The sequence below is a fragment of the Siphateles boraxobius genome, unplaced genomic scaffold, assembly GCF_051911475.1.
Source record: "Siphateles boraxobius isolate OS27281-9 unplaced genomic scaffold, OSU_SipBor_1 9, whole genome shotgun sequence".
Classification (NCBI taxonomy): domain Eukaryota; kingdom Metazoa; phylum Chordata; class Actinopteri; order Cypriniformes; family Leuciscidae; genus Siphateles; species Siphateles boraxobius.
Window position 1 is genome coordinate 27108880 of NW_027509219.1, and position 22611 is coordinate 27131490.

A 22611-nucleotide genomic window follows, 5' to 3' on the forward strand; every position below is an offset into this window, starting at 1 on the left:
GTGCCGCCAGCTCACACACCTGGTCAGACTCTCCGTGTGGCTCACGCTAGTGGCGGTGTCTCTTCCTGTCCAGGCTCGGGCTGCAAAGAGGACGGTGGACGGCTGAATTCTGGATCTGTGTACGGAGCAGGGCTGTCGACTTCCTCTTTGGTAGGGTAGATGGTGCACAGGGAACCGTTGTTCACCAGCACCCACTCAACAAACTCAGCGAAAGATACACACACACACACACACACACACACACACACACACACACACACACACACACACACACACACACACACACACACACACACACACACACACACATACATATATATATTCACCGGACACTTTATTAGGTACACCTTCTCAACTGCTCTTTAACACTCATATCTACGCAAATATCTGTCTGGTCTGAGTATTTCAGAATTTGCTGATATACTGGGATTTTCACGCACACCCATCTCTAGGGGTTTACAGAGATTGGTCCAAAAAATGAAAATATCCAGTGAGCAGCAGTTCTGTGAGTGAAAATGCCTTGTTGCCAGAGGTCAGAGGTGAATGGCAACATTGGTTCAAGCTGATAGAAAGGCAACAGTAACTCAAATAACCACTCGTTACAACCAATGTCTGCAGAACAGCATTTTCTGAACGCACAACACATCCAACCTTGAAGCAGACCAGCTACAGCAGCAGAAGACACACCAGGTGCCACTTCTTGTCAGCTAAGAACAGGAAACTGAGGCTAAAATTTGCACAGGATCTCCAAAATTGGACAACAGAAGATTGGAAACATGTTGCCTGGTGGTATGAGTCTCAATTTCTGCTGCAATTTACAGATGGTAGGGTCAGAATTTGCCATGAACAACATAAAAGCAATGGTTCAGGCTGGTGGTAATGGTGTGGGGAATATTTTCTTGGCACACTTTGGGCCAATTGTAACAAATTGAGTATTGTTTAAATGCCACAGCCTACCTGAGTATTGTTGCTGACCATGTCCATCCCTTTATGACCACAGTGTACCCATCTTCTGAGGGCTACTTCTGCATGTCACAAAGCTCATGAACAGCACAATCTCAAACTGGTTTCTTGAACATGACAATGAGTTCACTATACTCTAATGACCTTCACAGTAACCAGATCTCAATCCAATAAAGCACCTTTGGGATGTGGTGAAACAGGACTTGCATCATGGATGTGCAGCCGACAAATATGCAGCAATTGTGTGATGCGATCAAAATCTCTGAGGAATGTTTCCAGCACAAATCAATGCCACAAAGAATTAAGGCAATTCTGAAGTCAAAAGGAGGTTCAACCTGGTACTAGTAAGTTGTACCAAATAAAGTGGGTGGTGATCATTTATACGTATAATATTTATCATTCCAGCAATTAATTACTTTTTCAAGCCAAGAGAACTTTCCATGCTGTCTGTCTAAAAGTACTACATTGATTCCAGATTGTAAGTGTCGGATAATCGGTGCATCTCCACATGCATTCATCTACATATCACACTCCCACTCGCCTACAACCAATTATTGATGAAAATAAATCATCAGGAGTTAATCTAAGAAAAACAAAGCTACTTTAGAAGTGTTGAATATGTCCTAAATATCATAAATGTGTTAAACCACCAACTCATAATTACTTGGATGAAATAAAATCATGCAGAGAAAGACGCAAAAATAGTGGGCCGAGGCCGGAAGAATAAAGAACACAATGCAGACGATCTAAATGGGTCTGTGCCACTGGATAAATATAACTTGATTTTATTTCTTCATCTGCAAAGTTTGATTCTATACTGGAATTGAATTTATATTTTATGTTTTCTGACCTGTCCATTCAAAGTCTGGGTTAAATGGTAGTGTGTATATGAGTGTGTGTGTGTGTGTGTGTGTGTGCGCTTTATTGGCATTAGCATAAGGAACATATCTGATAGCGATTTTCTGTTGCCGAGCATTTGTCTCAGGCCCAATACACACTGACCTATTCTCTTCCACTCACACACACACACACACACACACACACACACACACACACACACACACACACACACACACACACACACACACACACACACACACACACACACACATTCAAATTTCTCTCAATGTGTACTGTAGTTATTGACACACACCTGCTCATTGTTTGACTGTGCAGATATCAAAACAAAGGCATTATAGTGTATTTAGTAGTAATACTACTAATATGAATCTTTTTATAAATGAATACACATTTGTTATGTAAGTTCTCACAGTATCTGACATTTGCACAGCACAGGTCATGATTGCCACTCAATTCAACCTATTTATTGCCATTTACCTAACAGATCTACAGATAGGTTTATCGGTGGCGAGAAGCATTAAAGGATCTTTAAGGAAATCAATGGGCTCATAACCAGCTGGTTATCGCATCCTATTATTAACCACAGGCTAAAAAAACATCTGATATATTTACATGCATTTTCTTTTAAATTAAAAATGTTGTAACAAGCTGAAGTATAATCATAGACCATCAGCAGTCACATAATATGTGATCCAAACTGAGTCAAAAAGAAATTGTCTTATTACTTTTAAATCATGTCTAAACACTCATCTTTTAGTTTTAATTTATGGAATTAATTTTGAACAGATGTTGCTTTGTATTGCTGTCTTGTATGTTATGAAGGTAAGTGTTTTGAAAGGCACCTCTAAATAAAATACATTTATTATATTTATATTATACATTTAAATTGTTATAAACTGTCAAAAGAACGTTTATTAATTCATTAATTAGTCTAGGTAATAAGGATGAACAATACAAAATACGAAACATCTGTAATTCGTTCCACATAACTCAACAGGGAAACATTTAACAAGCATGACAATTCTCCCAAATTATGATCCAGTCCTAAAAAAAACGTAGCAGCTGACTATTCTGACACATATCACACATATAAAGCTTTACCATTTCCTCCTTGGCTTGATGTCAATGGGTTTGTTGATGGCATACGGTGAGCCATTGATGCAAGCGCTACGATAACGGGCAATCCTCTCCAGAGAACAAAGTTCTGAGTTTGCTGGCAAACTCATTCTCGACTTACAATCAATGCTGAACAAGACCAAATACAGCTGAGCAAGCCTTCCTGGGTCAGTTTGACCAAGCTTTCAGTACTGTGAGGATAAATGAGCGTGGAGAGATTGAGTGAGGACTGGAGGATGTGCAGAAAGGAAGAGGAGGGAGAATGAGAGAGAGAGAGAAAGCAGCAGGTGGGTGAACAAGAAGCAGGTAGGTGCTGAAATCATTGGCGAGATCAGTAAACTCAATCAGCCGTTAATAAACTTTAATGAAGACCAACCAGAGTCAGCGTGTGAGTGTCTAAGTGTGCAAAATCCCACACGCACCTTTCGTGGAATTCTCCTGATCTGCTCCAATCACACTTATATTGGCTCTGTGCCATTTCTAAAAAGCTTTTATGCCCCGACTCTCTGCCCTTAATCAGACAGACGGGACTGACGCACATCAAGAACATAGTCTCGCAAACAAGAAGATGCCACAGACACTATATTTCTACTCAGCCAATTTAACCTACGGTGCAGTGGAACAGCTTTGGCCTGCTAATGTAGTCTCTCCTGTGTACTACACCTAATGTCTTGTTATACACTGTATGTACTATTTCATTTATTCATTCTGTGTAACAGAAATCTGTTTAGCATCTGCTAGTGCATTAAACTGCAACTCATTAGTGATGTTATTACTATCACTCATGTCATGGGTTTGCGGTTCATTCTAAACCTTAATCCAGCCACAAACCATTAAACTTTGCCATTTAACTCACACCATCCAGTAATGATTCCTCCTATTTATTGTCTGCTGTGACTTTTCTAAGCTATCAGATTTATAATTGTCCCATAGCAGATAATACAACAGGTGCAAATCCCACAGACCAGGTGTCTTCAACCTTTTTTAGGCCAAGGACCATTAAGATAATAATTATTGAAGAAAAGAAATGCACTAAAATACATTCAGAAAACCTTAGCAACTGCATAGCAATGCTCAGTTAACTTTAACCCCATAACATTGTGACCAAGCACTAGTGACAATTTCTTCAGAGAATAGTTGCTAATGTTGTACTAGAATAGCAAAATTTAAGAACTTGCAGCATTAATGATCACTGAATAATCCCCTCTGGTGGAACTTAACGGGGTGATAATACTGAAACTAAATACAACTGACAGAGCAGTGAATTTAATTTTTTATAACATACATATTCCTCTCTTAAATCTCTGTCACTAAAAATTCTACTTTGTCCACTAGATGGCAGCAAACTAACAGATTATATCTGAAGACTGAGAGATTCCAGTATCTTGCAAGTGCCAAAATATTGTCTGGTTAGCCACTGTTGGGAGATGCTATAACTACACCATGATAGGGGGCAAAAAACACCTTTCTCCATTAACGGCCATTCAAAAATAGGGATTTTTTTTTTGCAGGCAACATAAAAATGCAAATATTGTATTATATAAATCACATTTTGCCAGTTAAACATGGTGAGGTTCTCAAAAGGGTAATTTGTGAATTCTGTCAACTATATAATGAATACAGATTTTAGTTGAAAGATTAAACTGTGTTCATGTGACAAACTGAAATTACTAAATAAAAACACTTGACACTAAAACAATCCGTAAGATCCATTAACCTCCTTAAATCAAATCATTATCTAATACCAAAAGCCCATATAATTTCCTCAGCTCTACATGAAACACATACATGATAAACTAATATCCTACAATATATACTCTAAAGACACAACTGAATTTGTTTTTAATGATCATAAAACACCTTCGGATTTAAAATCTTATTCTTAAAGGGATGTTTCACCCAAAAATTTGTCATCATTTACTCACCCCTAAGTTGTTCCAAACCTGTATGAGTTTCTTTCTTCTAATGAACACAAAATATGATATTTTAAAGAATGTTGGTAACCAGAGAGTTTTTTTTTCTATTATGGAAGTCAATGGCTACCGTTAACTGCCTAGTTCCCAACATTCTTTAAAATATCAAATTTTGTGTTCAACATTAAAAAAAAATCATACAGGTTTGGAACAACTTGAGGGTGAGTAAATGATGACAGAATTTTCATATTTGGGTGAACTATCCATTTAAAGGCTTGATAATAGTTTTATTAGACGAATATATATACATTTTTAATGGATTAGTGCAGAGCTGGAATGTAATAAATTGTGTAAATATATAGACAATTTATTTATTAGAAAATAAATAAAGATTGATATAATAATTATATATAAACATATAAGTATATATTTTATATTGAATAAATTCTTTTAGTTACCACTAGGGAGCATTCTATCACTAACCACACGTACTTTAACAAGGGTCTCTCACGCAGACTCATCATAACAGGAGGGCGAAAAAAAAAACAGTCACAGCGATGGAAAAATATGTCCAAGGCCAAAAACCCATTATCACATGACTCTTATGTAATGATCATGGTGTTTCATAGCAAAAATCTAATTTGCCACAGAGTACATGAATATATTATATACACATATATTGAATGAGTTGCTCTGGAATGAGCTTTAGGCATCCAAGTGTAGCGAAAGCTCCATTTTAACATGCGCATTTATCGTTCATTACCATCAAACGACAATCAAAGCTGCTAGTGATGAATATCCCTTTAAGCTCTGCCAAGTATAGCCTATAAAAAACTCAGCTTATCCAGGCTAACCTGCTATATAATGCCATTGCAACTGCCCTTCCTGAAGACAAAGTGTGGGGCTTTTTATGCAGGCAGGGAGGTAGTTCCCATCATCCATCACTGTTCTTCAGTAGAAGGCGAGAAAAAGCCACGGCATCTCTCACTGTCAGCGAGCATCACTGACGTGTTGTGTACCTGGCAGCAACACTGTCAGACTGTTCTCCCGTCTCCTGGAAGCAAAGCCTAACATTCTCTTGAACCGATTTTCCCGAGAGATGACAAAGATCTGGTCATGATTCCTGTACCTGTATGAATCATTCAGCAATGATCAGGAACAGGAACTCCCTCTGGAGTATCTTAAAGCTAAATAACTCGCTCAAAGGCATGGAGGTAGTAGAACGGCATTGTAACATCACTCAACGCTTGCTAATAAACTCTCAGTTTTTAGTGTCATTGGAGCCAAACACCCATATTTACAGCTGGCACAGTAGAGCTTTTAAGGTGATGTGAGCAGTTTCTGTGCCACTACACTGTAAAAACAAAAATAAAGTGTTTGTACAAAATAAAGGCGGAAGTTTGCACAGCATTTTTAGTTTAATTCATTTATCTAGATATTGCCATGACATAAAATCTGCCATTATTGTAATAATTACTCTGCCTATTTAAATTAACTTTAAAAGCCCATTCAAATCAATAACTATAATGATAACTAGAGTAGGTAATTAATCAAAATGCCAATTACCACTGCAACATTAAATACAATCAAGTCACATGTGACCCTCGTTCACAAAATCACCACCAGGTGGCGGAAAGGGACGGTTTGCAACATTGCTCAGTAAGGCTGTAATTGTGACGTTTCTACTTGTAAATGACGATAATATAATGAAATAAATTATTCGTAATAATAGGAGTATATTCTATTGGCGTCGACAAAATACACAACAACTTTCTGTGAATAGTATGAGAGTGTGCTGCAGTACGTAGTCAGCCACTTTAAATAAGTGAGCTCTTTAAAGGGGTCCTAATATGCCCTTTTACAAAGTCTTGATTGTTTTGGGGTGTATTAGAATTTGCTGGCTTTCATGCTTGATTGTTTATAAAAACATAATTTTTCACATATTTCACATGATCACTGATCCTGTCTCCCCAGTCTGTCTCGAACAAGTCTTTTTCGATGAAGCCCCTCCTTCCGAAATGTGTTGTGATTGGTTAGCTGGCCCAGTGTGTTGTGATTGGCAGAGCTTAGCGTGTTCAGGAAATGTACCGTCCCTCCATAACTGCCAGTGTAAATAAAGGATGGTGGCAAATTCAAACCAATTCGAGCCCGGTTAAGACCCTGACAATGTTATTGTTAACAGACAAGAGGAGCATCTAGAACGGATTTCATGCACAGACTTTGCAAGCACTGGTTTTATAGGACGTTTCAGAGTGGTATGTTTTTCATATGCATTATATATACGATGTTATCCACTATTTAATCATGATATTTGTACAATGGTTATAACTACTGTAATACAAACAGTAATTGATCACAAAAAATGTGGAGAGGCGGGAATTTCCTACGGGTGGTGAACACTCTTACAAAAACAAGAGCTTTCTTCAGCTATAGTAAACAACATATTAACACTAATGTTGGATAGCAGGAGAGCGTAGCAACAACATAAAACTTATAATTAGAACTGTTAATAGAAAATGCAACTACAAATATTAAGATATTCTTACAAGTTGTGATCCAACAACAGATTGTCCCGACAAAGTGGAAACTGCTCCATTTTAAGGAGATGCTTTTATGTGTGGCCTGCATTGTGGTTCTGGAAGCTGTTCTCCGTAAAATGTGCAACGCACAGATAAACATCGGGATTATAATGTTCAGGAACAGTATTTAAAATAAATGTTAACCACTCTAAGTTCTCTAACCACTCAGCCTTAGGAAGGTCAAACAAATTAGTTGTGGAAAAAAAATCTCTTTGACATAGCAGCAGCTCAACCAGGCCTTGTCCACTTTTTTGCAAAATCCGGTGGGCAGAGATTATTTAAATGAGTAACATTATGACTGTATAAAGCTCGTAAAAATCGCGTAGTAGTCCAAATGAGCCGTTTATTGTAGTTCTTGAAAAGTGGATTATATTAAATAAAATATCCCCTTTGGAGTGGATTTTGAGCTATATCCTTGCAGATATTTTTTTATGCTCAAACAGCAACACTACGCACTGACTAAAGTTGAAAAAGTAAAAAAGCATAATAGGACCCCTTTAAAGTCAAGTGGATTCTTATTGGTTGTCAATGTATAGTTCTTCAGCTGGAAAAAAAAACTTTCTAAATATGATTCCAACGATATTGTTCCTGCGTCGTTATAACTGTGGTGGACTTCCCTATTCTCACATAATTAGAATATTAAAACTTTACAGTTATTGGTACAGTTATCGTACTTCGTGTGAAAGGACCTTAAGTGTTGAATATATCGGCAAATTGCAAATAATCTCGATATTTCGTCATGTTTTTTTCTATTCTTAAATCATTAATGTTGGTCATGAAAAGTATTAAAAAGAGCTTCTGACTAGAACAGAAAAACATTTTAAAAATAGCAAATATCACTTTTAAGCAAAAAGCTTTTAGTTAATAGCAAGTGTAAAGTTTGTTTGCAATGAAAAATGTATTAGCCCTCATCCCATTAATTAATTAAACCACACAGCTAACAACTATGTGCATGTCTAAAGTTAATTTTCCAGCTGGTGCAACTCAATCTAATTTGTCTTCTCTACAGCCTCAATCAGCTTTGTCTTAATATACACAACTCTATCGAAAAACACAAACTGCTCATGACCTCTGGGGTTGCAAGTAATGCCCTGGCTTGTAGACTGTGCAATACCTCTGAAACATGATGGATTTCATGGCCTCCCGAGTGGAGCAGAGGGGTTAAACAGCTTTCTCCTAAGTCACCAGGTGTTCGCGCAGGCCGGCCAGGCTGCACACACACAGCCAGACTGTCGAGGGGAAGAGAGATCGGCTAATTAGCCTGTCTGCATGTGGCCAATTGTCGCACACCTGACTGGCCTATGACGTACCACACAGTGCTGGCCTTTGGCCAAAGCTGTTTGGGAATTGGTTAACTCTGTAACCTGTGTTTGGTGGGATGTGATTTGTGCTTTGTGTATGTGTGAGAGGCATCTTAGTCAATAGGCTCATTATAAGCAAAGAAACATTTCCCTTGAGACTGGTTATATACAAATTACTAGCACTTCCATGTCTATTACCAAGATTCAAACAAACAGTTCATTATTTGCTATATTGTTAAAAGCGCTATATAAATGAAGGTGACTATTTATATACCCTCATATAATTTGTAACTTCTGAGGAGCACAAATAGAGAAATGGAGAAAATGCATATATATCGTTATTTTTTTTTATTTGTATTGTAAATTTTGAAAAAAGAATATAACAACAATGAAAATAATATCTACCTACATACATATATACTGTACATACAAGACACAAACATTCCCCAAAAATTAAATAATTACATATACTTGAGAAACACAAAAGGAGAAATGGAAAAGATAAATAAATATCATTATTATTTTTTTGTTATATTTTTATACAAATATACACACACACACACACACACACACACACACACACACACACACACACACACACACACACACACACACACAAAGATATATATATAATTGGTGGGCCGTTAGGGCCAGCTAGGCCTTCTCTGCTGGCCTAAACACTATCAAAATCACTGACTTGCACTTTTTATATATTTTTCCATGAATGAGTATTAAAATATTCCCAATAGTCCATTCTCTTAATTTCAACCCATTCTCTTGGTTGCGCTGCTTCCAGTAATGTATGTTTATGTTAGAGCTTTTATCCAATCATATTTCAGCCATCGAGTTGTCAGGAACAAAGAAATCTGCTTTGAGGCCTTCAGAATCGATAGTGCGGCGCCTGTAGCTTAAAGTTGCAGTAGGGAGTTTTGAGAAAATGTTGACTTAGCCTGAAAATTTGAACAAGCACAACTTACAGGTCCAACCCCCTTGCTCTCTGCTGCGCTACAGCCCTCCCTCCACAGCTCCTCCCCCACAGCTCCTCCCTCCACAGCTCCTCCCCCACAGCTCCTCCCTCCACAGCTCCTCCCCCACAGCTCCTCCCTCCACAGCTCCTCCCCCACAGCTCCTCCCTCCACAGCTCCTCCCCCACAGCTCCTCCCTCCACAGCTCCTCCCCCACAGCCGAGCCTGCCGTGAACGCGCAGGCTAGTAAACAGGACCACCGATGACGGCGGATTATAAACAGTTATGGAACATTCACTAATAGGGACGAAACATCAACAATATGCTTTACATTGACTATGGCCTGCCCATACTTTACAAACTTGGTCCTCAAATCATTATGTATTTTGCAATACATGTAACTTTATAACGTTGCACTCTTTCTATAAGTTATAAATAGCTAGTAAGATAACGTTAAAGGATTAACTTAGTTCACTTTTAAAAAAACTTTTGCTGATAATTTACTCCCCCCCATGTCATCCAAGATGTCCATGTCTTTCTTTCTTCAGTCGAAAAGAAATGAAGGTTTTTGACGAAAACATTCCAGGCTTTTTCTCCATATAATGGACTTCAATTGGACACAAACGTTTCAAGGACCAAATGACAGTTTCAGTGCAGCTTCAAAGGGCTTTAAACGATACCAGACGATGAATAAGGGTCTTATCTAGCGAAACGATCGGTCATTTCAAAAATAAATACAAAACTTTACATTTTATAAGGACAAATGCTCGCCTTGCTCTGTTCTGTGATGCACGTTCGTAATCCTGTTCGAACTCGTTCATCAAAATGAACAAATCTTTTTTTGAGTCATTTCGTTCGTTGAATGAACGAAATGACTCCGAAAAAGACTCGTTCAAAATGAACAAATCTTTTTTCGAGTCATTTCGTTCGTTGAATGAACGAAATGACTCGAAAAAAGATTTGTTCATTTGGATGAACGAGTTCGAACAGGAGAGTCACGAACGACGGTACGTGCTCGCGCTGTGCAAGAGAGGGGTGATCAGCGCGTACACGAGCGTGATTGACACTGCTAAGACATTCCTCCTGGCTCTGATTGGTTGTTTCTGACCGGGAGCGGTGTATTTCTGCAAATGGCAATAGGACCACAGGGAGGAGCCAGAGGAGCTTGATTTTTTCCACAGATTATCTGTCTCATATTCTACTGTCAGGACATAATGACAGTTTTAACAAATATTTGTTTACAAAAGTGACCTACTGGAGCTTTAAAATGAATGGCAATGAAACTGTTGCTTTAACCAATCAGATAATCAGTCATAAGTTTAAGTAAATTACGAGTTATTCTTCAAATTTTAAAGTATTGCAAAGCATAAAGGAACACACCTCGGTTTCACCTTGTGTGTTCAATGACCTCAACATGCTCTACTTTGATGAAATCCAGCAGCAGAGAATGAGATTCATATTTCACAACTGCTTGTAGTGGGTTTAAACGAACAAGACAGCTTGAATGCCATATGCGTCTGACCATGAACTCAACAAACAGATGAATTAATTATGGCAGGCACAGTTGAACTGAGCCGTGCATGACAAAACAGACCGATGAAACAGTCACTAACTTCTGTCACTGCTCGATGAACATTCCTCCTAGTGAGATAACAAGAATCTGCTTTGTCTCACCAGTTTCAGCTTCAAGACAACATACTAAACCAAGCATGTAAATAAAACCTGGAGCATTTATTTAGAATATTCCTATTCATCTCAATGGGAGTTGCTCAACTGATGCAGGTGGTTCGAACCACAGACATTTTTGAACCAATCACCTCAGCCGTAAATAGGGCTGGGCGATAAATCAATAACGATAATTATCGCGATATGATTTTTCTCGATAAAACGATATCAAGAGTTCGATAAATATTCGATAATGTTTATGAACCGTGCGCCACACGGAGCATTTATCCGCTCGGGTCAAAGTCCAAACGGCAGCACAGCGCAGAGCAGACTGCTCACGAGAGCAGACGCGTTTACTCTGATCGGTCTCTGTCTCGAGATCCAGTGAGAAGCGTTTGAATTCAGCGAAGAACACAAATGTCTCAGTGATTTAAACCAGTTTAAAGGCAGATGAAACGGCGCGGACAAACAGGAGGAACACTGTGTGAAATGATATCTGAATTGATACTGAATCGATTTACCATGGATTTACTGTAACGTTAGCCTGTAATAACTGCACCATGAAATGTAGGATATACATATTGAATTGCATTATATTACGAATGTAGACAATGTATTAAATGACTAATGGAATATAATTACAGTATTTAATAATCTATTTAGGCAACTGTTTTTCATACAAATACCATGGAAACCATAAAGTTACATTTTGCCATGATAGTGATGTGCTATAGGCTATGCCTGGTTTTATCTGTGGTTATCATGATCTAAATGCATGATACTGGATGACCAATGGTTAATTTTAATAAAACTCAAACAGTCCACAAAATGTAACCTGTTTTTGTTAATGAACATAAATTTAACATAGTATTAGCTTGAGTTAGGATGTAGATTTACTGTCAACTCACTGTCAAATATGCATTTTGAGACAAAACATGTAATATTAAAATTGCAGCCTGCACTGCAAACTGTGCTGAAGATACATCCCATCAAAGTTAGGCAACACAAACCTGTTTCAAGACTTGAAACAATATCCCCCATTAGCACATGCAGAAACTAAGAAATATATTTTTCTATTCAAATATTTATTTTCTTAAGGAAAAATGACAAATGTTTGAATGTTCTACCTCAGATTTGTGTAATGTTCACCTGTTTGGTAAGTGTTTGTCGTGATATGTTCTCACAATAAAGAGTAGTTTAAAACCACAATTAACGCTCTGGTTTCTACAACTTTCCCTTAGGAGCGAAAATCTGCCTTTAAATTTGAAAGAAACAAAGATTTGACATTTATTGTGATAATTATCGATATCGACTGATATAAAAAAAAATATCGTGATAAATTTTTTTGGCCATATCGCCCAGCCCTAGCCGTAAATGCCATGTAAGTAATCAAGCTGCAAAACCATGAAATCATGACACATCAATGTGCGCCAAGCCCTCAGTAGCAACTATCCTGAGCGGTGATGTGTGAAGCTAATATAATCCATATCTAATGATTGTCTATGGAGAAAGAAGCTGTTTCGAACCTTTAAAGATGCATTATGAGCCCTAAAAGATGAGATTCAGAAGATCAAAGTATAATAGCCGGCTAACTTGCATGTACATGACTCATTTAAACATTAAATAATCAGTGAAATGTTACAGGCTTGTTATCTCATTGGGTGGAGTGAAGAGCTCTCAGCCTCTGTGATAAATCTTACAGTACACTTGAGGAGCTCACAGAGTCTGAAACTTAGATAAAAAAAGAGAAAAGCTCATTTCAATAAAAACATATTTCAATCATCTTTCTCAGATAATACACCATGAAAACGAACAAAGAAACATTTCCTAAAGTACAAAAGTTGTTTTATCACTGAATATTCATGTAAATATTCTTTAAAATTAAAGGTAAATGTTATTACATCTGTATTCAAGCTTATTTCCTAATCTTTAAAAGACGAAAGCGACAAAATGGTCAAACTCTATTCAACGTTACCAAGGTTACTGGAGTTGCTTTCATCTGGAGAACAAGGAAAGTCAAATGCTATGTCTCTGAAAGCACAGAAACAAAGTCTTGCAGAGAGACACAACCAAAGACAGATGAAAAAGCAATAGCCAGCACTATTTATACTCACAATACTATAGGTATTAGGGGTGGGCGTTATTAACCGGTATTAATCTTTTGGACTATCGTCTCTATCGCGGTTACGCACTCAAGTGACGTTGTTTATCACCCACCCCTAATATATGTTGCACATAGGTTCAAATATTCAACCAGCACAGCCAAACATAGCCCACATGTATGTATCTATTTGATTTGAAGCTAGGATACAAAACAGAACACTTAAATACTGACAGCACAAAAGCAGAATACAGTGTCACAAAGCATGAAATCACACAGCCTCAAATAAGCAATCCAACCAAAACTAAAGCATATACACAGTTTGTCTTGTAGCTGGTGTTTTCATGTGAAGATACTAGTGGCATGTGGCTGTGGTAATAGGATTAGATTAGACTGACACACAGCTGAATGATGTCACATCAGCGATAGTGCGAAAGCATAATGAAATCATCAGCACATGCTCTAGAGCAAGACTCTACAGCTGAAAGACATTTAATAGAGGCTTGTATATCCATATGGTTCTGCCATGCAAAACCATGCACGCAATAGCCTTTGCTTGCTTTTCTGTTAAAATTAACAGTGGTTTGTGAATTTGATGCTTTAATAACAAGTAATTTATCAGAAGCGTTTATGCTTGGATGTATAGGTTTTGGCTAGGCGACAGGTAACTTCATGGATGTACTGAAAAAAATCTATTTATACTTTTATGCAGGCTTTTGTGGGCGAAAGCGGGAGAAAACATGAATGTTGCAGGCGGGAGCGGGAGAAGTTAACATATTTTTGCGTGAGCAGGTTAGAACCCTGGAAAAATACGACCCATGCAGGTCTCTTGAGGCGAGCATATAGTGTACCACTGAACATTTTTCTTGCTGGAAAACAAAACAAAACAAAAATATTGATTACTCATCCTGCACTACACAGATTAAAGTAAAATCACTGACTACAAAAGGTTAAACTGAGTATGCGCGAATACAGATTGCTTTGACTGGCAAATATACAGACAATTAAATATACATCTCATTCATTTGCAGAACTTGTTTGACATCTTTATTCTTCTTCTTTAAAGGGACAATGCACAATAATTAACATGAGCACTCAAGCCCATCATGTAAATGTGCCAGATTTAGCCATATAGGCTCATTTTCATCTGTAGTTCCTGCCAGGTTGATGGTAAAGTCCATACAACATAAAGTCATGTTAAAACACATTCCAGCAAATATAGCCATCACCAGAGCATATTAAAACAAATACAAAATGACTTTAAATAAGGAGACAGAAACAAGCCACTACTCCAAATTATGAAGACATGATTGCTTATCCAATAACCACTGTTTTATCGATGCAGAAAAAGAAGTAGGCTAAATTATATAATATTTCTTAATTCTGTAGGTATAGTATTCCAGGTATGTGCAGCTCTATAAGAAAAGGCTGACTGCCAAAAAGCACTTCTTTTATGTGGAATTATACAATCCCCACAACTAGTGGCTCTAGTAGATGAGTTATGATTTTGTCTAATAAACTCATTAAGAGGGGGTGGGGCCATATCATGCAAAATTTTATTCACAAGTAAAATATCTGCAAATGTAATAATTTTCCCAGTTAAAAAAAATCATATTTAGTTAAAAGTTTAAAATGATGATATAAATTAGAACATCCCTCCCTTGTTATCAGTTATTATATACAGTATAACAGATTCAGATACAATATTCTTGCCAGCAATTCAGTGTATTGTCCAGAGCGGCATGTTTTTTAAAACAGGAAAGGCATGGTGTAATTTGATAAGTCCAGCATGAGTTTGTTTTGAAGCGAGAATGACGCAAAACATGAAAATGGGTTGACAGAAAAGTTAACAATGGCATAATGCATCTACAGCAAGGATAAACTTCCAAAATGTTTTCTTTAAGAATCTGTAAATATAATCAAACTATGAACCAGACTTTTACTCTTCAGTTAGATATTTGGTCAGTAAAATTAACTGATTATTGACTGATGTGGTTTTATGTAAAAGCAAAACAAGTCCTTAGACAACATGCTATCTTTAACTCAAAGCTGCGCGTAATAGAAGGTTTGGCAACACAAGGTGAGAATGAAATATGTAGGATTGTACTAAACCATAAACATTTGAATGTAAGTGTTGCACATTTATGTCCTCATGCGGTCTTTCGCCAAAGCCGTTTTTAATAATGAAAATACTGAATGTTTCATTTCAACTGGTGATGCCAAATGTTCTGACTGTAGGATCCAGAACAGTGGATTAACTTTGGAACTAATTTTCCATTGAAAATTCTTTGTTATTTGTTGCTACTTGTAATCTGTGTGTGAGAAACTCGCCCTAAGATAAAGCTAAAATGAAACCAGAATATACAGATAACACTGTCTCTTAACCTCTCAAGGCATTGCAAATCTCATAGGCTTGTGATTCAGACGAAATGACTGAGTTGTGTGGACCGGGATAATAAAAGGCAGCATCAATGAGGAAGGACCAGAGGGGATCAAAAGAAACAGATCCACAGAAATGTGTCATTGAATGTAAATCTCAAAACAAAGGCTTACAACTGCTCCTTCCCTCTCTGTTGAAATGCTTCGCAGAAGTTCTTCCTGAGTCACCTCACACTTACGCTTTATATGCATTGTTATGCAATAAGCATTTCAACAATAATCAAACAGCAGTACTGACCTTTCTCTCCCCACAGCTTAAATGGTCTGAGGGAGGATGTTGTGGGGAAAATAGAACACAATTGAAGTTGAACAGGTCAAGGGCAAATTGACATTTCCTGTTAAAAGCTGCTGAATAAAAGTTATATGACTACTCTACTGGGCTTAGACAAACGTATATGAGACTTGAAAACTGTATATGATCCGGCTGATATTTACTGAATGTTTACAGTTATATACACACACCCCCATACATACACACGTATATGTTCCTCCCTGATAAAACCATGACGTTAGAGTTGATAAGTTTGATTCATTTCTGTGAATGAGTTCAAACTTTGTTTTAATAAATCAAATCAAAATTTTGAACTTTGATTTTTTTTCACATAATTTTACATTAAAATATTCATAGGTAAACATTTAGACCTATTAGTTTATTAGTGTGTACTATGAAAAGAACATACTTTAAAAATATATGTATGTATAATTTCTTTACAACCAAAAAATTATAAACGAAATATACAGTGCTGGTCAGAATTATTTGCCCCCTTGGTAACTATGATCAAAGATGGCTGTAAAAAATAAATCTGCATTATTAATCCTTTTGATATTAGAGGATTAGCAAAAATCTAACCTTTTATTGAAATAAAATAATTGAAAGTATGTTCGTGGGGGGGGGGGGGGGGGGAGACATTGAAACATTGAATGAAACCATTATAAAATAAATGTTTTTTCTCCAAAACAAGTTGGGAACAATTATTTGCCCCCTTTTACTTTTTGCAACCTCCTTTTTCCAAGATAACAGCTCTGAGTCTTCTCCTATAGTGCCTGATGAGTTTGGAGAACACCTGACAAGAGACCATTCCTCCATACAGAATCTCTCCAGAAATCCTGCAGATTCAGAAGTTCATGTTGGCGCTTCTTCTCTTCAGTTCAATCCACGCGTTTTCTATAGGGTTCAGTTTAGGGGACTGGGATGGGCTTTGCAGATGCTTGGTTTTGTGCTCAGTTACCCATTTTTGTTTTGATTTTGATGTTGGTTTTTGGATCACTGACCTGTTGGAGGTTTCAAACATGGCCCTTTATAAGATTTCTAGCACAGGCTGTCATCTTCCAACAGGACAGTGATCTAAAAACCAACATCAAAATCAAAAGAAAATGGGTCACTGAGCACAAAACCAAGCATCTGCAATGGCCATCCCAGTTCCCAGACCTGAACCCTATAGAAAACGAGTGATTCTGGAGAGATTCTGTATGGAGGAATGGTCTCTGATCTCTTTTCAGGTGTTCTCCAAACTCATCAGGCCTTATAGGAGAAGACTCGGAGCTGTTATCTTGGAAAAAGGAGGTTGCAAAAAGTATTTAATAAAAGGGCAAATAATTGTTCCCAATGTGTTTTGAAAAAAAAAAGTTTATTTCATAATGTGATTTTCCCCCCACTTTCAATTCTTTTACTTCAATAAAAGGTTAGAATTTTCCCTTTTTGTTTTAATAAAATATCAAAAGGATTAACAATGCAGATTTATTTTTACAGCCATCTTTGATCATATTTACCAAGGGGGAAAATAATTCTGACCACCACTGTACATCACTGCAACATATATTAAATTTCATCAAAAGTGTACAACTGGTCCTGTGATATGGCATATATGTACAGTATATCATTCAGGCAGGAAAGATCTCGATTTCATGTGAATTGTGCTGTTTAGTGAGGTATACTTACTATAAAAAGGAAAGTGCTGATCAATACAGACTTATGAAATGTTTGAATGGGAGTTCAAAACAGATTTTCTGTGTGTGTGTGTGTGTGTGTGTGTGTGTGTGTGTGTGTGTGTGTGTGTGTGTGTGTGTGTGTGTGTGTGTGTGTGTGTGTGTGTGTGTGTGTGTGTGTGTGTGTGTGTGTGTGTGTGTGTAATTCTTGTAATTCTAACTTTGTGAATCTTCATAGTGAATTTTCGATGGCATGGGTTTGAACCAATAAAATGTGATTTTCAATTCACGCAGATTTTCTGTGTGTGTGTGTGTGTGTGTGTGTGTGTGTCAGTGTGTGTGTGTGTGTAGTTCTTGTAATTCTAACTTTGTGAATGTTCATAGTGAATTTTCGATGGCATGGGTTTGAACCAATAAAATGTGATTTTCAATTCACGCTGATGTAAACAAAACAAGCTTGTTGCTAACCAGTCGCAATAACTCCTTCGGTGATTATTCATAACACCCCACGCGGTGGCACATTGTTGTATCATGGAAGCGCCCATCCTCTAAAAAACATGAAAAGTAGACAAGGCTTTTAAGCTTTTAACGTAATATTTGGTGATATATGCCTGTTTTGTACTCACATCAAGTCAAATCACCATTTATATAGTGCTTTTTACAATACAGATTTTCAAAGCATCTTTACAGTGATAATAGGAAATTAATGCAACAAAGATAGTTTTGGCTTTATAGCAGCTCTAGAAGAAAGTCATTGTTTATCTTAAGTAAGTTTTTGATTTATTAATCTCCGTTGTAAAAATCATTAGTTATTAACTTAGGGGCAACTTACACAACACCGTTTTCAACTGAAAACAGAAAACTTTTTTTTTTTTTCATTTACATGACAACGCCGTTTTGGTGGTGTTGAGAATGCAAATTAGGTTTCAAAGTTCAAGTTTTTGAAAACGAGTTTTGAAAAAGATACCGTGATCATCTCTAAACGTGAATCTGTGAAAACGGTGAGGGCATGCACATACGAATTACGTGTTTAGTCTATAGGCATGCACGTTTGAATGCATATGTGCGCAGGCACGCAGTCTTTCTTTACAAATAATATAATGCACTGGATAAGGATGATAGTGAGAGTGCACACTTGGTGTCTGCTTTAAATGCACTGCGGTCGGCGAGTCTTGACGTAATTAACATGGAACATTTTGTTAAACTTATTAATGACAACTTCAGTGATAATGTGCCACCATCAAAACAAGGTGATTGTTTAACAATGGTTGGGCATGGGCACAATATGAAACTGTCATGACTGTATTAAAATGAGCTTTGCCACTGCAACTCTGTTGGTCACTGGCCACACATCCATGCTGGATAATTATTTCACAGAATTTAGTCATTTTTATAAAATTGTTAACATGAGATAGCTTATTTGTTATTCATTGTTATTGATATTTTGTTTGATAATTTTGCTATGGATTGGTACATGGGGAGTCCTTAACCAGTGACACGCTTTTCAAACTGACTGCTAAGCAGAAAAATCAGTCAGGTAACAATGTTAAATATTCTGTATAAATATTTTCAATAAAGTTGAATATATACTTTCACTATAGATATGGGTTTGACTTGGTGTTTGCCAAATTTGGTGTTACTACCAGGGATTTTTAAGGTATGGTTTGTAGGTGATTTTGCTTTGGGAGCTTCAAAAAACTTTTAACTCGATTTTTTTCAAAATGGACTTTGCTGACTCTATCGACTTCAAACAGGTGTAGCTCGTTAATTTTTGATCAGATTTCAACCAATTATACATAATTTATAATATTTTTAAAATAAATGAAAGCTTTAGCGCAAGTTCTGACAGGAAGACTCATGTTCTAATACTTGCAGTATAAAAGATTGGTACTTACTCATGTCTGAGTTTGCAGATGCTGATGCAAACAATTACCTCCATCCTCCCCACCACCACCAGGATGGTCCCTTCCCATACCTCCCAGGGGGGGTCGGCTGCGCCCCTGCCTTCGTCTTCAGGCAGGAAATGCAGATTCCTTTACCCTCGGATTGTGCGCTACAGACGGGGCCTACGCCAAAGAACTTTATAAATATTTGCTTGCTGAGCTGTTGATAAATATATGCTTTTGTTACATAATTTTATCTCCCGAGACTTTCTGGTAGAACAAGACCTCATGTTTGAGAATTTGCTCTTTCTGACTCATTTTGCCAGCACAGGTCACATATATCGTTATTGTGAAATAAAATTACTCATATCATGATAAAAGACTTTAATATTGCCCACTCATAATATTTCTCACCACCTAAGATGTTAAATTACGACACAAAGGCTCTTGGTATGGTATTCACACATGTAAGGCACCAGTCCCACTCCTGCATTTGTAGAAGGACTTGGCTCTTACAGTCAGGTGGCAATGCTTCCAAGAACGGATGGCACTTTGGAAAAGCAACAATATTTGCCAGGGGATGGATGGGAGCTCTGAGTAAACTATTCCTCATAAAACTAAGAGAACACTGGAAGTGTTCCCGTTCATTATTTCAAGTCCATTTAAAATGTTGGGGTTGTAGCTTATTTGTTCCTGAGCAAGCTGTTTTCTGGATTACCTCTATTGCTACGTGAATTGCAACTTAAAAGAGACACTGAAGTGCAAACTGGGAGCTCACAATATGCCATTAAGCCAACAACTCAGCAGCATTATTAGCAGGGTTTGAAATTAACACCCGCCAACCCACCAAATGCGGGTAAAAAACAACTGTGGCGGGTAACGCTGTCAATCACTAGCTGTTATTATTTTTACTCACTTTGCAGGCGAAGTTCATGTAAGCCAAATGTGCGCAGATTTAGCGCAAATACTCAACTCGTGAGTCATCATGATATATTAAATATAGCATATTGCACAGAAACTGCATATATGGCTTACTTGAACATGCCCGTCACTACGCAACAAATAACGGGGTGCTTGTTCATTTGCATTGAAGCTTAAAAAGCATTTGGTTTACAGAAAAGACAGATGCTGTGTTCGAAATCGTCTCCTATACCCTTATTCACTATTCCTTACATTACTCCACTAATATCGTCCACTTGAAGAAGTGAATGAAAACGAGTGAGTGAATTCGGACAGCCGCTCGTGCATAGTTTGTGCTTGCTGTTTAATAATAATCATTTGAAACTGCCATGGAAAATACATTTTTGGTGAAAAGGATGAGGATGAACGAGGAAGGGTGGAAATGCCTGGATGACAGTATTTTGATTGAATATGAAATGAATGTATGAAATCCAAATTTGATTATATATTTTCTATAGGCCTATATAGTGTGTGTGTATGTATATATATATATATATATATATATATATGTAAAGCTGTGACGTAGTTATTTTTTAGTTAAATCTTTTGGCTAGCAGAAGTTCTGAATGGCCGGTAACTTGAAAATTTAGTAGCCAAATTGGCCGGTGAGTGAAAAAGTTAATTTCAAACCCTAATTATTAGCATTATTACAATAATCCTGCAATTATGCCGTTTTTTGACTTAATGTGAACAACTTTGTGTGTCTAAAAAACAACTATCGCACAAACAACGTAAAATTAGTTGTTTAGTTGTAAACAACGCCAAAAGTTGGCCGTAAAGTAACAATGCTGTTATTTGGGTTGGTAACGCAACCCCTTGTCCCTTAAAGGGAGTATTTGAAGTTCCCGTCGCATCCGTTAAGCTATCGTCTGTCGCACTAACAGATTGTGTAAGCCTGACTATCCATGTATGAAATGTGGCAGCCCACACACTGACATGAGAGATTTTGAAACGTACAGGAAATATGACGGCAGCAATGAATCGGGTTAGCATCGGTAGGCCGCTAACTATGCTAGTCGCTTCAGGCGCTATTCTTCCCGCATCAACGGGGCTGGAACAACGGATGGAGCTGATTGCCGCCCGCTGACTGTGCTGACACTGTGTTCTTATTGTGAACTAATAGCGAGACACCCACTCGTTCCTCACTGTTGTCAAGGAGCCCAGCGGCAGATTCAATAAAGCATCTATCAGCCAAGCCCCTCTGCTGAGCTAAAGGGAAGTGCTACACAAGCGCCTGTATTTCCAGGGAAAATCAGAGCCTTGGCAAGTCCACGGTCAGGGATTATGTAATGGGCCTGCAGTGATTTAAGAAAAAATTGTCCCTGTATTTGAAATATGAAAATGTTGCTGTGAAGCAGTCATATGAGAGAAAAGGAAGCGGAAGCCAATGCCATTTTCTAAATGTTTGTTTTTGTTATTGATTTTTGGCACAAAAAATCAAAAACATTAAATCTATTTCATTCAGTCCAAAATAAATAGCCTAGTGCTGTATATTTACTTTTTTGTAATAAAACAAATTGCTGTATGAATAGTGAATACATAAGACATAATTCGTCAAATATGTGACTCCCTTCTCAAGTTAAATGTCTATACGTTTTGTGCATAAAATCTTTAACATGTTAAGTTTTGACGAATATCAGTAAAATATTATAAAAATTACTTTTATTCACACACATTAAACTGATCAAAGGTGACCAAAAGAAGTCCATTTCAAATAAATGCTTTTGAACTTTGTTTATCAAAGAATCCTGAAAAAGAATGCATGGTTTCCACAAAAATATTAGGCAGCACAACAGTTTTTAACACCGATAAAAAAAAAAAAATATTGAGCGTCAAATCAGCATATTAGAATGATTTCTGAAGGATCATGTGACACTAAAAACTGTAACTGTAATGATGCTGAAAATTCAGCTTTCCCATCACAGAAATAAATTACATT

The 22611-nt window shown here is 37.2% G+C and overlaps 1 protein-coding gene across 4 annotated transcripts in view; it reads right to left on the bottom strand.

Moving 5' to 3' along the window:
- Positions 1 to 22611, bottom strand: part of pde4d (phosphodiesterase 4D, cAMP-specific) — a 196192-nt gene that overhangs the window by 41621 nt on the left and 131960 nt on the right. The window lies entirely within an intron of this gene.